The sequence below is a fragment of the Danio aesculapii genome, chromosome 20, assembly GCF_903798145.1.
Source record: "Danio aesculapii chromosome 20, fDanAes4.1, whole genome shotgun sequence".
NCBI lineage: Eukaryota > Metazoa > Chordata > Actinopteri > Cypriniformes > Danionidae > Danio > Danio aesculapii.
This window is the reverse complement of record NC_079454.1, coordinates 37642886-37660768: the sequence shown is the minus strand read 5'-3', so window position 1 is coordinate 37660768 and position 17883 is coordinate 37642886. Positions and strand designations below refer to the sequence as shown.

At 36.8% G+C, this 17883-nt stretch overlaps 1 protein-coding gene across 3 annotated transcripts in view; it reads right to left on the bottom strand.

Moving 5' to 3' along the window:
- Window positions 1–17883, bottom strand: part of ncoa1 (nuclear receptor coactivator 1) — a 106841-nt gene that overhangs the window by 30198 nt on the left and 58760 nt on the right. The gene's annotated exons all lie outside the window — the stretch shown is intronic.

Genomic DNA, 17883 nt, shown 5'->3' with positions numbered 1-17883 from the left:
TTACGCGGTCACGTGAAGGGGTGTCCCAATTCTCTTTAGCTTAAAGGCGTAGGGCTAAAGGGAAGAGCTAGATAGCAGGACCACACTAGAAACTGAGGGGTATGAAAATTCACAAAATACACCAGCTACAACAGCAACATGGCTGCACACGCGAGTCAGGAGATGCACAAATTTAAGTATTTAACTCATAAGTAAGAACTCGAAACAACATATGATGACGTGTGCGAGTGTTGTAGTGGTTTTCCATTTCTTAGGAGTAAATTTGAAGCCCTTGCCCTTCACACTCTGTTTCAAGGACCAAGGGGAAGGGGTATAGGTAAAAAAAATAAAATAAAATCGGAATTGGGCCTAAATCTGAGTGTGTAAACATGCACTACCATTCAAAAGACTAGGATAATAAGTAGTGTGAATAACAAGAAAACATTAAGTGAGACCGAAATCATCATACTGAATTAATTTTTAAATGACCACCAGACATGAAGCATAGCATCACTTGCTCTATTTTACACATTTGGTCCCATGTTATTTTGATGGTCTGTTTGTTGAATTTAAGTTAAATTGCGTCTACATGCCAACTAATTCTCATTAGATCATAAGTTGACTGTTAGGTTGGGGTTAGGGTAGTCAAATAATGTTTGTTGAAGGAGCAGTATCAACAGATATTAAGCAGACAGTCCACTAAGACTTAAATGGACCATCAAAATAAAGTGTTACCACTTGTTTTTCACCTCACGCAAAGTTTCTGCTCAAGTTACGCTTTTTGAACTTTTTCTCGATAAAAGCCTCTGCTAAATGGGTAAATGTAAAAAAAATTGTGCAGAATAGCATTTTTAGCATTGCTTAGTCTGAAAATGCATACTTGTGTAGGTACTACATTTGAATTTACTTGACAACCATTAAAAAATTATGTTGTATCAGGGCTCAACAATAAGGACTTCCTGATGGCCCGGGGCCAGTGTGTGAGATGTTTGGTACAGATGACGGGATCGTTACTGGCTCGATCGGGCCATTGCAGTTTTGTCACTAAAGTTAACTTGCCTGCGACTATTTGTCAATTGCATGCAAATACAGTCTTAGAATCTTCAAACAATTTGTGTTTTTAAGCCTTCAAATGCTACCTTCTCTCTGATGTCGTAAACACCATATTGCTTTTCGGTTCCTCTTATCTGATTAGATATTGTGAGCATGTTATTTTTTTCCTTAACAACCAGTACAGTGAAAAGACAGCAACATGGGGACAAAATCAAATTATGATGCTAAAAGAAAACGTTTGTTTCTAACATCTTGGAAGCAGACATTTACGAGGGTACAACACGACTAAAAAATGAAAGTGATGTTTTGTACAGTTTGCCGTCAGTTTGGCAGGTCAGCCTCAATAAAAACATTGTTGCAATTAAATACCTGCACATTTTCCATACAGCCACTTTTCTTTGCAAAACAATTTGAATTTTGCTCATTATACACCTATTCAATTTTATTTTATATTTAAATTCTAGATTTACAAACCTTTTGACACATCATTTAAAATATGTGGCTAAGAAATTTTTTTTTTTTGGTGGGCCAGTGAAATTATTGGCAGGGCAAGTAAAAATCAAAACCACTGGTCCAATCGGGCCATTAGAAGAAATCCTTAGCGTTGAAGCCTGATGTTATATATATTATGAATGGAATTCTGACACACTACATCCGTCGTTTGTAATCATCCCATGACCTAACTGCATCAGCTGCCTCTTTACTCCCATTCATAAATTCCTCAGGATGCACACTTCAGAATCTCACTGAAAGTAGTAGGCCGTCCGGGTACTTCTCACCTACAGTTTTTCCAAATACTATGAATCCAGACATACTACTCAGCTCACATACTATTTGTCACCTACTATATAGTAGGAAAGTATACAATTACGGATGTACAACAGGCTTTTTTTCATAAATCTCACAGCCCACTAACTTTCTGATTGCAATTCACACCCTCCAAACAAATATCACGCATCCCCATCCGCCAGAACTTTCTCGAATGTTTTAAGAAGCCTTTATTCACACACAAAGAAACACGTACATCATTTCACTATTGTCCCCCTTCCTCTTTTGGACTGGGTGGATGAAAGCTATGCAGCGGAAGCCTCTCTAAGACTAATGTGAGCAAAGTGGTACTTTTGGACAGGAGCCAGTCGCAGTAAGTGCAGCAAGCACTCTTGAGAAAAGCTTGAGACCAAAGAGTCACAATTTGGTCATTCCCATCCCGGTTAGACTCAAAGGACTGATATAAAGTGTCAATGATTATTCTGCAGCCAAGCTACTTAACCTTGTTTCTCCTCTTGAGATCAAAGCTTCTGAAGGACCACATGAGAACATGGATCAGTCCAGCAGCTGGAAAGAAGAGAGGACGAGACTGTTTGTTTTGGGCTGCATTCTACGTGAAGACTTCTTGAAGGAAAGGCTAAATTTAGATCAGAGCTTCAGCGCCGTATTTACACACATAATAGCAATGTAGCTCTAGCCGAGGAGCTTCTGCAGAGACGCTCAACTCACTGGATACAGCAGTCTGGATTGTTTCGTTCTCAATTCTGGAACACAAGAGTTTAAAGGTGCTTTCATACCTATACATCGATTGTTTGGTTTCGAAGCAGGAGTTAAAATTGTTACAATGTTGTGTTTGGTTATTGGGGCGGTTCACTTTACAGGGTATATGCAGGAATCCTAAAGGTAATTTCAATACATTTTTAAGACTTTTTAAAGACCTTCTCAGAAAATTTGAAGACCTCATCGCCACTTCAAGTTAATCAGTATCAAACCTTTAACTTAATAAACAGCTGTTAATAAACAAAGAATAAATTATGCGGTTGTTTTCAGCGACAGGCTTCAGCCACTGTTTAAACACGTCTTTCTCCAACCAGGAGAAACCACATTTTCCCATTTTGCCGTTTGTTTTGCTCTATGGTTTCGCTACATGTGGAGATCGTCACATCACCTTCCTGTGTTTGTCGCAAATTACGTGGCATCACCCGGATGGAGGAGAATAGCTGCACATGCCCTGGCATGAACAAATCACGTGGATCGAGCACGCCGTTGTTAATATTAGGAGGAAAATAAATATATTTATGCTTTTCTGGAGTCAAACACTTTGGACAAGGCTTGAACAAAATTTAAGACCTTGTAAAAACACAATTAAGACTTTTTAAAACCTTTTAAGGGCCTTAATTTTCTCATAATTAATTTATCAACTTTTAATACTTTAAGACCCTGCAGACACCCTGCTTTAACACTGCAAAGTATCTAACCAGGCCAAAATAGTTATCTCTCCTTACATTGGTAAGGAGTTCCACGGTTTATTTTCCGTGATTCCACTCAGCAGGCATATGTAGTTATTTTAATTTATGACAAATAAGACATTACACCAAAAAGGTATGCACATTTACCGGTAGGAATTACATCCCGCCCCCTACACATTCTCTCTTTTCATACAGTCATATATTTGGCTATTACATAACAATAATACACTGTGATATAGCATGGTTGGTTAGTTCGATGGACCGTATTGCTTTGGTCACTATAACCCAACCGCTCCAGAGTTTGTTTCAAACCGAGCCGAGACCACCTCGTTCAGGCAATCTCAGTGAGCATGATTGCGGTGTTCACATGTGCCCAAATGAATCAAGCTAAGGGGGCAAATGCGCCAGGTTCCAAAACAAACGTGTAGGTATGAAAGCACCCTAAAATGAGGTCAGATCAGACCTGTACTGCTTGTTCAGAGAGATGATGTTGGTGGTCATCAACACTGAAAATCATCATAAACATTTTGTTTTATTGCAATCCATGTATTTTTTATTAAAATGGCACATACTAATTCCAAAAAGCATAGAAGGCCTGTGGGCTGATGTTTGCATTTCAGGGGTCTGCTGTGTGCTCATACCTCAAGGTAAAGCCCTGATAGACCAATTTGAATGTCTCGGATTTGGTCACATGGTTAAGGGACATTCTAACTGAGGTTCTAGCTCGTGCTTTTTGCCTCTTTCCATCTCTATCAGGTAACATTTTACATTTAAACTGGGTACTGCTTTATTATTTTATTAGTAATACAAGTATTCTGTAAATTACTTTAGATTCATCATTAATATTGGTAATATTGGTTCATATTGCAATATGATATAGTCAACACAATAGCAACTCTGTGCCACATATTTTGCTATTCTAACTGAGCTTATTTCTATCGCCGGTATAAGATTTCAGAAGGTGGTTGAAATACAAATGTACAGTTCTAATACCATTAGCGATACTAACATTTCTCTTAAGTAATGCCACTGCAGTCCTCACCCTGTAACAACACACTGCAACTACATGTTACTGTCACACATTACTGCACTGATAATAGTCTAGTGGTTTGCTGCAATTTGATCAGGGTTCAACTGAATTTTTTGATGGCCAACACCCATATCTTAGGGTGCTTACACACTTGGTTGTAATTCAAATTAAATTGATCCCTTGTTCCTTCTCTTTTGCATGAAATGTACCTTAGACTACCCTATAATAGGGTCTGGGTGGTGAAGTTAATCGAACAATCCGAACAGAATCATGGCACCCAACAATGACACTATGAAGTCCATTCCAGTGATTTAAAAAAAATGATAAATATTAATAAGCATAGCTTTATTGCATTGATGAAAGACATAAACTGATGCCCATTAACAAAAGACCGACTACAGTTTGGTATTTGAAGCATAGGAAGCTTCACTGGTTATGGTGGAAACAATTTGGTTTTAATAACTTTTATCTTGAAATCTAGCCACTGACATTGGATGTCATAAACGCTCTATAATGTTGATATGTGAATAAATCAATGGAAAAATATCATAATAAGAATAAGAATCTGTGAAAAATCTTACAAGAAAGGAACTAAGCTCACACATCTTCACAATTACCCCAAAACAAATGGATCCAAATAGGAGCTCCACTCGACCTCACAATCAGCCTCCTTACCAATCAATCACCAGTCTGACACCACTCCTACTTTAAACACAGCCAGTTGCCATGACAGCGGCGTTACCGTGGCAGTGGTGCAGCAGTCGATACCTGATCTCATAACACTAGGGTACCGATGTGGTGATGTAAGTGCTTTATGTGTCCACATACTCAGACAGCTGGTCTATAGATACTGAATTGCCAGAATCCTCCTACTATTTTTCAGAGGAAAAACTCACGACGCAACTCCTCTACATCTTTATTTGTAAGAAGAGGAAAGACGTCACATTTCATTTATTACTGGTGCTTGTCAATGCATGAATCATCAGTTCATCATTACTATTGCTCAGATTGCTCAGAACAGTAAGAATTCAACTTTTGTGACTCATCCCACACTGATTGTAAAACGGACTTATTAAATAATACTCCAAGAGAGGTGTGCTATGAATTTCTTTTAAAGTGCTTCAAATTTAGTATTTTTTATTTTATGTTTGACGTAATCTCAACAGAAATATAAAGAGAGGGTGGGACACATAGTAGCCCCTCCCCCTTAAAAACAGCCAATAGTGTTTTGTTTAATCACAGCTCTCCCAGTGAGAGTGGTTGAGCTAAAGCACATCAAATGAAAAGCAAATAACTGTCTTGAAGGGGGCGGAGCATGTCAGATACTAGAAAGCACTTGATTGGTCAAGATTTGATGATAGACTTAAGAATAAGAAATAAAAGTAATTGATCCATTCAGGCCAAAGTGACAAACTACAAACTTTGGATGTTTATATCGGTTTTACAATTTCTAAACATAAATTCTGTCTTGGAGCACACTAGCTTATAGATATCCTTAAAACTAACAATACTCTTACTAATGTTTAAAAACTTTATTTTAATCTCACAGGGACCTTTAAGCAATCAGACCATTTACATGGTGGTCAATAAAACTATTGAAAAATACATCCCAACAACAACAACAAAAAAATTCACTGCTAAAGTGAAGCTAAAGTCAAGTCACTTTCAAACAAAGTAGTTTTCTTTTGAGACAAATCCAATTGGTCAATTGGAAAGTGGAAATTGCTCACCGCATTGAATGAATTCCCAATAAAATAGCTGGATTCTGAGCACACAAAAATGTGCTTAATACAATAAAAGCAACACCAATTACTAATGTTGATTTTGGGATGGGCAATTTCGTTATGCATTAAACAGAGATATTTTATAGCACAAGTTCAAATAAAAAGTCAAGTTCAATATGTGAAAACACTCATTAGCTGTTTTAATGTACATTTTGAAGTATTACATTAAAAATGAGCGATAAAAAAAAAGTAACTCAAAAAAAGTTTTAACATTCAAATTGAGCTGTTTTAAAAAAAAGGGGGGGGGGGGGGGCTAAAAAAAGAGCTAATGAGAAAAAAGGGCAAATGAGAATAACGGGAAATAGAAACGCATTTGCCCAAATACATTCTGACGTAGCAAAAAAATACACTTGTGACTAATCAGCTCTCTTCATTAGGGGTTGTTGCTAGATCAGATGTAGTTGCAGCGGGAAGTTATGGATATTGATTTATATTTTGTATCAAAAATTCCCATTAATTGTATTTTTTTAATGTCTACCCTCACCCCAACCGTCACAGTAATGTAAAAACACTAGTTGTATGGAGTATTATTTATGTATTCTATTAAATTACCCAATAAATTGTATTTTTTAACGTCTACCCCTACCCTAACCCTAAACCCAACCATCACAGTACTGTAAAAATATTAAATATTGTTACAGTGTCAAAAACAACGCTGCTACATTGATGTGCATATCCAGGGTTTCTGCAGGGTTTTTCACAGAGTAAAATTTAAGACTTTTAAGACATTTTAAGACCATTACGAATGAAATTTTAGACTCAAAAAGGGCTAAAGGCTAAGGAATTTTTCAAATGGCCAAGTTGGATAAGTTTTTTATTTGCCCTATCAAAAAATATATTATAATTTAATACATTTAATAAAACAATTATACATTAATAATAATTAAAAAAGTAACAAATGTTAATTTTTTTTTTAAACTATAATAAACTAAATCTATGCACAACAATCTGCCCACGTCGGTGTCCTCAGCAGTAAATACATGGAGAACTTTTAAACAAATGTTACTGTAAGGAAAATTATTAAACCATTATGATAGAGTTAAAATTGACCTTTTTAAATAAAAAGTTTATTTGGGATGGATTGTTAGTGATTGTATAGGTTTTGGCCAGATTGGGTAGCAATACATGAACAAAGGAAAATTAAGACCAGTTTAAAAAAAGACTTAAGACCTTCAACACAATATTTCAGTAAATTTAAGACTTTTTAAGAAATTTGGATTTTACGATTTAAGACAAATTTTAGATTTTTTTAAGACCCGGCAGAAACTTTGACATCGCACTTCCGGCCAGCCGCATATCCTGTGTAGACTTACCTTCATTATGCTTGCCTTGTTTACTGTTGGTTACTAGGTTACCAATACTACAGTCAGCGCGCTAAAACAAATAATAAATGTGCGGCTAATTCACATTTGTAGTTTTTTTACGTTTTCGCAAAATTTGAAAAGATTCAATTTACGTTAGGATGGCTATAGAGAAACCCGGCTATAGAGAGGCTTTTTATGCAGCTTTACTAAATCTACAAGATTTCTTATAAAAAAAAACAATGCAAAATGTAATTTATTACACACCATTTAAAAAAGCTCTGCATAATTAAATATATTTAAAGGGAGCACATACATTTAACCAAAAGCGATAACTAATATCAGCCGAAGCCGGAATATCAACTTCATGGATAGAAAGATTTTCCTTGCTTTAAATACATCCTGTCACTTTAAATAAGAGGGGCTAAGTGAACAAATGACTGCCATTACACACAGTTCTCAAAATGAGCTGAATAATACTTTAAGTAATTTTACCCAGGAATTCAACAACGCACAGTGAGCAAACAAAGCTAATGGTTGCTGGCTTTGGTGACCTTTGCCTAGCAAATTGTGCTCTGACTTCATTTCTCGGGTTTCAAATTGAATCGGATTTAGTTGTTTTTTTTTCCAAAGTGCATTTGCTGAAGAGCTGGAATGTTAATGAAGTGTGCTATGCCGTATGACAGCATGGCTGAAATGTGAACATTTTCTTTGATGTGCCCTTCATCCAACTAAAAGTGACATTTGGTCCTAGTGTCCTCATTCATATCATCCAACAATCACATCGACAGTGTCCATCCTTTCTCACACCCACATGCACAGAGGTTTAATCAAAAGAAGCCTCAAAACAAACCAATATTTCTTTGACAGATCAGAAGAATTTACAGACGTTGCTCTGAATGATACGCATTTGAGTTGAAGGTATAGATTCTTGATGAGCGACATTAATTAATAGTGAGCAGCTTAATTAAAATATTTGGTATTTTATATTAAGCTGGCAAAATAACTCAGGGTTAGGGCTGGGTGATATAACAGAAAACTCATATGATGGTATAAGTCATCTCATAACCTGTAAACAACATATTAGGGCTGGGCCATTAAACGATATATCGAATCGCAATAAAATTTATGTTGATAACGATGATAAGCTCTGGACATTTTTACTTCATATTGATCCTAAGTGCTAATCACACATCAGAAATAAGCAACAACAGCAATCTATAATTGTGCTGATATTAGAGATTCATCAAATTCCTGGCCGAAAAGGTCATGCTGCGTCACCCAGTATTGTTTAGCGCGCTAATTTCACTTTCCAGCCAGCAGTGTCCACCTTCAGTCATGGTTGGGATACTCTTTTAAAAGTGGAAACCTTAACAACTTATATAGAAATAAATATCATTATTGTTCAATATAGAAAATAATTATCAAGACTGCATTTTTGCTATATCACTCACCTCTACAACATTTATCACAATATAATACTATTTCTGTAAATTCCATCAATTAATTTGTATATATTGACCACATGTTAACAGCCACCACTTCTTTTTTTACATTTTAAAGTATATACAGTACTTACAAATGTACATATATGATCATATTTCTCACTTTCTCACACTGCTGATATTCATGTTTCTGTCTGTATCCCAGTATTAATAGTTCTCATATGTTGTCACACCATTAGGGGACCGCCCTCCTGGGTGATCAAAACATTACTGACCAAGTCACCGGCTGAATAATTTCTTGCTTTTTAGCCAAAAAGATGGATGATTGCTGTGCAATAAGGTTTAGCGTTACTAACCTATGAAGAGACACACCTGAGCTGTGCTTCTACAGAATTACTTCAGAGAAACACCAGCCAGAAAGGAGAAACAATAGCATTATTGACCTATAACAATCCACGGTACCTAACGTTATAACTGTCAGTGCGCATTTATGCTTTTTTTATACAGTTTCTATTCTAATTTCGAGGTCAAGTGCAAAGTATAATTTGAAATGCAAAGTCAAAGTAAATAAATGGCAGAAGTGAACAAATAGATTTCTCCTACCAGCAAAAATTAATCAAAGTAAAAGAAACCAACTACAAATATAAAAGCCTACTTATGTGCTATAACGCAGTCACTTATGATTAAATCGCTGAGAAATATCTAGAAGATATTGTGGATGCAGTATATGGATCGCAAGAGCCCACAATTCACAGTTTGTGATCATATGTCGATTCTGTTCTGTTAACATAAGATCCAAATATTCGAAGCTTGACATATGACGGTTTTGGGTTTCTATGCAGATCCCAATGTAGCTGCCATTACATCTCATTATTTTTTGCCCGCCAGATCGCCGCACAGGTCTCATGACTGAAAACTATCAATTGCATATAAAAATCCTCTTATAAGTATGAAAAAATATTACCCTAAAACAATGTATTTTGTGACGGCATAAAATAAACAATAGAGCATAATATGAAACCAATGACTTCTTGTTTTGCCTATAGTAAATATACACTCACTGGACACTTTAATAGGTACACCTGTCCAACTTCCAGCAGGATAATGCGTCACGTTTCTTGAACATGACAATGAGTTCACTGTACTCAAATGGCCTCCACAGTCACCAGAACTCAATCTAATAGAGCACTTTTGGGATGTGGTGGAACAGGTGATTCGTGTCATGGATGTGCAGCCGACAAATCTGCAGCAACTGTGTGATGCTATCATGTCAATATGGACCAAAATCTCTGAGAAATATTTCCAGTACCTTGTTGAATCTATTTCTCAGAGATTTTGGTCCATACTGACATGATAGCATCATGCAGTTGCTGCAGATTTGTCGGCTGCGAATCCATGATGTGAATGTCCCATTCCACCACATCCCAAAGGTGCTCTATTGGATTGAGCTCTGGTGACTGTGGAGGCCATTTGAGTACAGTGAACTCATTGTCATGCTCAAGAAACTAGTCTGAGATGATTCGCGCTTTATGACATGGTGCGTTATTCTGCTGGAAGTAGTTATCAGAAGATGGGTACACTGTAGTCAAAAAGGGATGGACATGGTCAGCAACAATACTCAGGTAGGCTGTGGGATTGACATGACACTCAATTGGTACTAATGGGCCCAAAATGTGCCAACAAAATATCCCCCACACATTACACAATCACCACCAGCCAGAACCACGGATACAAGGCAGGATGGAACCATGCTTTCAAGCAAGGCCAAATTCTGACCCTACCATCTGAATGTTGAAGCAAAAAATTAAGACTCATCAGACCAGGCAACGTTTCTCCAATCTTCTATTGTCCAGTTTTGGTAAGTCTGTGCAAATTGTAGCCTCAGTTTTCTGATCTTAGCTGACAGGAGTGGCACCCGGAGTGGTCTTCTGCTGCTGTAGCCCATCCGCCTCAAGGTTCAACATATTGTGCTTTCAGAGATGCTCTTTTGCATACCTCAGTTGTAACAAGTGGTTATTTGAGTTACTGTTGCCTTCCTATCAGCTTGAACCAGTCTGGCCATTCTCCTCTGACCTCTGATATCAACAAGGCATTTGCACCCACAGAACTGCCACCCACTGGATATTTTCTCTTTTTTGGAGCATTCTCTGTAAACCCTAGAGATGGTTGTGCATGAAAATCCCAGTTGATCAGCAGTTTCTGTAATACTCAGACCAGCCCGTCTGGCACCAAGAACCATGCCACGTTCAAAGTCACTTAAATCACCTTATTTCCCCATTTTGACAATCGGCTTGAACTGCAGCAGATCGTCTTGACCATGTCTACATGCCTAAATGCCTTGAGTTGCTGCCAAGTGATTGGCTGATTAGCAATGTGTGTTAATGAGCAGTTGGACAGGTGTACCTAATAAAGTGGCCGGTGAGTGTATATCATCATATTGCACAGCCCTACTCTATAGTTATTTTAGCAGGAAATTCAATGGAAAAATTCCATCATTTACCATTGCACAGGATCGTATGTCAATACCACCCAGTCCTCAAGTGTCATAAAAGACATCTGGGTTACATTCCAGGTAAACAGGTTTTTTGATGGCCGATGATGGCATTGATCAGAAAGGTTAGAATTAAGTTGAAAATGTGTTCTGACAAACTAACAACAACTTAAGCCAGTGATATAAGAGGTGGGGCAGTAAGTTCCTGTTTCTCTTCCTCACAGGGAGAGAGGGGAAGCTGAGGTCTACGAGAGGCCCTCTGTTGCACAAGGTCAGGGGGCAGGACAGCGTCGCCATTGGCTGATCTCTCGCACGCCCCTGCGGACCCCCCTTCCCTCAGGCTGAGAGCACTGAATGAAAACAGAGAGGGCCAGAGCTCTGGGTGACAAACCAAAGAATGAGAGCAAGCCAATCAGTGTGATGACCCTTTGAGAAATGACAAGAGCTAAAGTGACCTGTGATGGCTTTTAAACAATTTTGTATTTACAAAAGGCCATGTATTGGTTTAAAGAGTAATTCATATTGAACACCAGGAGTTTGGGTAGTAAATGAAATCAGGGCATAGTTTTCGTTCACTCAATGTTTTAAATGTAAAATATTTTAACATACAGTTAAAGTCAAAATTATTAGCCCCCCTGTAGATTTTGCCCCAATTTCTATTTAACATATTAACACATTTCAAAACATAATAGTTTCAATTGATTTAGCTGATTTCTTTCATCTTTACCATGATGACAGTACATAATATCTTACTAGATATTTTTCAAGATACTAGTATTCAGTTTAAACTGCAATTTAAAGGTTTAACTAGGTTAATTTTGTTAACTAGTTGGGGTAATTAGGCAAATCATTGTATAATGATGGTTCGCTTAAGGGGGCTACAAATACTGATCTTAAAATGGTTTTGAAAAAAAATCTAAACTGCTTTAATTCTAGCCAAAATAAAACAAATAAGACTTTCTCCAGAAGAAACAATATTATAGAAATACTGTGAAAATTTCCTTGCTCTGTTAAACATCATTTAGGAAAAATTTGGAGAAAAAAAATAATAATAATCACAAGAGGGCTAATGATTTTGACTTCAACTGTATAAATATATTTTAATATAATATAGGTATAAGCATTTTATTAATAGTTATTCATTTTTTGTTTGATTTATTTTATGACATGAATTTTTTACTTATTTTAATTGCTTCATTGCTCAACAATTGTTATAACTATATAACAGCAGAGACTATAAGCAGAATATTTTATAAAATTAATGAATGCTGAAATATGCAAAAAATCCATTAACGGAATAATTTGATTATTCACTTGTTTTACTGGGTTGATCATTTGTTTATATTATTAAACAAATGATTTTAGTATATACTAGTGTAACCACAATACTACTACTAATAATAAATATAGCATTAATAATAATACAAATAGTAATAATAAATATATTATTATTTTTTTTACTATTAATGAATATTATAAATAATGCTATTATTTAATAATATATCACAGTTGTAACATAGCAGATTATATCAAATAATTAATTATTTACCAGATAATAAATAAAAATTTACTCATGGTAATAATAATAACCTTCAAAAGTGGTGAAACTTAATCAGTGTTTCCTCTAGGATTTTTTCCACCTGTGGCAGCAGGCCTTTTTTACACAGATCTACTACCTACCTGTGGCGTTATTTCAATGACAAATGTCGTGAGCGCAGTGTTACGAGTTGAGATCGTATTTATGTAATAGCCTACAGCATGCGAATCTCTTTGCTTGCGCGCCGATTGCTTCTGCTCGTGCACAAAGCTTCTTGCGCACCCTCAAAAACGTGCTGCTCAACCGCATAGTGTTGCCAGATTGGGCGGTTTCGGTTTTGAATTTATTTTTGCGGGTAAAAAGTGACATAGGCGGGTAGTGAAAATTTGGGCGGTTTTGCAACAGCGTGCCCTCCAGCCCCGGTCTGCCCTCATAAACCTGTTTTGATCTCCCAAAGAGATGCCATAGCCCCCGTTCTTCACATACATATGCTTAGAACAGTGTATAAACGCTTGCGATCTCGACAGCTTTTGGGCTGGAAACAGTCAGCATCATCTGGCAACACTGAGCGCAGATCTTCTTGTGCGCTCTAAAATAAACGCTGCTGAAGTGTGATTTAGTGCATTTATGTAACAAGTATGTCTCCAACATTTATAAAATTTGCTAGGAATACTTATGAATGTCTCCAATAGACCTACAGAGCGGTTTTATTGCGTCCTGAAGTAAAGTGAAACAGCTCTATACGTCGTGTTTGCTGGCCTTACGCATCACGCACATGTCAGTCTCCCAGTCAGTCAGTCAGCACGTAACCTTAAAGGGTTAAACAAATGACGCACAGCACTACTACGGTCGGTTACAGAAAAGTTCACACGGTTATAATTCACTTACCCTTTAATGCGTTTTGGTGCGATTATCACCCGCTATAAAAAAAATAAAATGTTTTGAATGAGATGCTGTAATGTAGCCGTGGCAGGATGAATTTTGGCGTAGCGCCCTGCCATGGAAGAATGAATGTAGCGGAAACTATGTTAACTAAGGGTTTCTTTCACACCTAGATGCTTAGTTTCGGAACCAGTCTCGTTTGCCCAGTTCGCGTGGTTCATTTGGCATGTGTGAAACCCATAATCGCGCTTGGATCTGTACCAAATCAATCTGTCGATTGAAACGAACTCTGGAGCAGACCAATTGTAGTGACAAATCAAAATGATCCAATGAACTAATGAACCATCCCTGCAATATCACAGTGCATTATTGTTATGTAATAGCCATATATCCGGCTATATGAAGAGAGAATTATGAATAGGGCCAGATGTCATCCCTACCGGTAAACGTGCATTTCATGTCAAATACGAAGGTGAAAGCATGCTGAAATATCTTATAATAAATGTCTTATAATATTTTGTATTAGGCCTGTTGATTTGTTCATTTCTGCACTGACACCGCGAAAGAAAGATCAACATTGATCTACTTCATGATCTGACTACAGTCTCAATTCATCTGTTAATTCTCTCAATAATGTAAGCCTATAAAGCGTAATTCTGGCCAACGTTTTTGGAAATAGATTTGATAGAATTGATAAATAGATAAATTGATAGATAGAATTGATTCAATAGATTGATTTTTACAACCCTTGACAACTGAAATGAGGCCATGTATGAGAAAGCCTTCCCTCTCTGATTTGACTATGTCTGTGCATGATTATCTAAATTAAAGTGCAGCTTCCACGGGACTCTAAAAAAATAAATAGTGAAATTCTGACCAATGTGAGGAGTTTACTTGCGCGTGACTTGTTTTAACTGTTTAAAAACTTTGCCGTGTGAAAGCAAACCACACAAAGAACAAAAATAAACATTGTAACAATTGTAATCCCTGTTTCGGAACAAAACAATCGATATACAGGTGTGAAAGGACCCCTAAGTGTAAGATGTTTTCAGACAAGTATTTCTCACTACAAATCTACCTGAAAGTGTTCAAAGTGTGACCAGGGTTCCCACTCTTTCATAGACACCAAACTCAAGGACTTTCAAGGACCTTTTAAATCACTAATCATTTTAAGTCCATCACCTTAATTCACAACTCTAGCATATAAAACGCCATAAAAGTCCTTAATTCACTTAATTTACTTAACATTTACATTAAATTGCCATAGTAATGATTAGGGCTGCACGATAAAATGTGACATTGCGATATTTTGGTTTTCCGTGATTATATATTGTAATGTGACTACAATAGAATCAGTGCTTTATGGTTCCCGTAGAGTTAAACAGTATTAAGGACCAGAAACAGAATAATAAAAAGTCAAATAAAACGGTTTTGTCTTTATTGTATTAATAATTTAGTAAAATTAATCTTGAAAGTTACAACTGCTCTACGTTTTTGTGCCCAAATGCCTTAAAAAAACATGTAAATTATGTTTCACTCTGTTATGCTTATACTATGCAATGACTCCACAAATCTCAATCGTTGTGCAGATCAATTATTATCCCTTAACTTTGCATATCTTGCAATGTGACTATTGCTGACGCACACATTGTGTTATCGATGCTGAAACAATATATTGTGCAGCCCTAGTAATGACGATGTTCTGAATGTGTCATTTTCAAAAATTTTAAACATTCATGTCTAAAGAACTTTACACCAAAAATTAGACAATAAACCAACAATACTCAAATGCAGTTTTTGAAATAATGACAATATACATTATTTGTCATAGATCTTGTACAATAATTAAATTGAAGATGTTTAAAGTAAGAACTTTTTACTTTCATTTTTTTAAGTCAGCACATTACAATTGTTGAAATAACACCATACATTTTAAATTCAAGCAATTTCATGGACCTACGTTCGTTTTTAAGTATTTTCCAGGCCTTGAATTCATGTCTGAAATGCAACTAGATGCATATGTATTTAGCACATAAATCATTGTTCATTTATATAGTCAACGATAGCAAGTAGGCTTTCTTCTTGAGCAATACATCATCCTGCAATCACCTATGCAACACACACATTAATCCATTTTTCACAGCTTAGTTATAAAAAAGCTAATAACAATAATGCATTTCTTTCATCGGCGCATACAGATGTGCCAGATATAGCGGAGCAGTTCCAGCAACTATCTGTCAAATGCCATTTTAAAGGATTATGCTGTATACATTACAGTCCGGCAAAGAAACCAGAGACAGCTTAAAATGTTTGTGCTAGCCAGTGCCTGCTCGCCTAATATGCAGACCCCACAGTCTTCTGACACTGATGAATTTTTAGATCTCTGGATAAACATCCTCTCATGGCCTCTTTGCATAAGTGATATTCCCTATTCCAAGGGCTCCTTAGCTTGCCATGCCAACGAGACCCTTTCTTATGCCTGCAAATCACAAGATGACATGTTTACCACTGTCAAAATGAAGAACGGCCGTGTGCATGGTTCCAATTGCTTTCAAGTGTGAGATAACAGTGGTGATTTGGATCTAGCCGACATGCTTTGTTCACACTTCAATTCACTTTCAAGTTCTCAAGGTTTCTCTCGTTGGGGGGAAATAAAGATGACAGTAAACAATCGGTTTCTGAAGCAAATATAAATGCTGGCAAGTTTCATGCACCGGCTACTTCAATCAAATGAATACTACATTGGTTTTGCTTTAAGGTCAACCAGAAATAATCCCCTAACTAACAAATAAAGCAACCGCTGATAAGGCAAGGAGCTTGGGTCACAAGGACTTGACTCAATTCAAGGTCTCGCCAGTTGCTCTTAGAAAATATTTAACCATTCAGAGGTCTTGTTGTTAAATAAACTAAAGCATTTCTCTGAGAACCAACGTATGCTTTGGTGAATTGGATAAGGATGTGTTCACAATTTTGTGTTTTAGTTCTCTTTGATTATTTGGTCCAAACCAAAAAATAAAATGATACACTTAGTCCCGGTTTTCTTAAGTGTTCACACTGTCATTTTAGACCCAATCTAACAAATAAAAACAAATCTAAATCTGCATTTCAGAGATGCGTTTGAAACAAATGTGTTGAACTGTTTTAGGCAACAATGCAAATATAATGATCATTTTGTCATCGTGTTCTGTTTTGGATTGTCGATGTCTTTGGTCTGTGTTGAATTCAAATTACGGCTTGTTTCCACTGAGTGATATGGTTCCTTATAGTACACTATGCATTTATTTCCATTTCCATTTATTTATTTCTGTTGTCAGAAGTACCAAAACAGCAAACAGAATCTGCCGTATGTCCTCCCTTGTGGTTTATGCGGACACTGACATGTCCATTTAAATGTGTGGAAAGCATGAGGGGCACCACTTCCTCTCTCTATTTGCATGCGTGTACTTTTGAAATAAATTTAAGTGTGCTAGTGCCACAATAAGTGAGGCTTTTTCAAGAAGTCTCCACCGCCTAGAATGCAGCTCTGCACAATAAGCTTGGCCAGAAGAGAAATGGTCGTGCCAAGCTGGGTCTGGTCTCCCTCGAGGTTTATTTTCCTTCACTTTCGTAAATTAGTGAAGTTTTGTTCCTCGCAACAGTAGCCACTGGCTTGCTCTACAGTGTTTGGACTTTCAGCAGTGAAAATTAAACCACACTGAACTGAACTAAACTAAACATAACTTTAACTCTGAAAACTGGACTGACACAGTTTCATTTTACTATGATCTTCTATGTTAAGCTGCTTTGACACAATCTACACTGTGAAAGCGCTGTAGAAATAAACATGAATTTAATTGAATTTAGAATGGTGTCAATAGCATCTTTCTGGTGTGCACCATGCCTACCAAGTAAGGGTACTGAATTGTGGCCTAATAGTTGGGGAGTTGGACTTGTAACCCAAAAGTTGCAATTGTAGGTGGGAAAAGTGAATAAATCTGCACTCTCTCTATCTTCAATACCCAGTTGATGTGCCCTTGAGCAAGATTCCAAACCCCTAATTGTTCCCCTCACTCAAAAAGTGTGCACACTTGGATGGGTTAAAAGCAGAGGACCAATTTAATGTATGGTTAAAACAATACAAGGCTCACTTTCACTTTATTGTTGG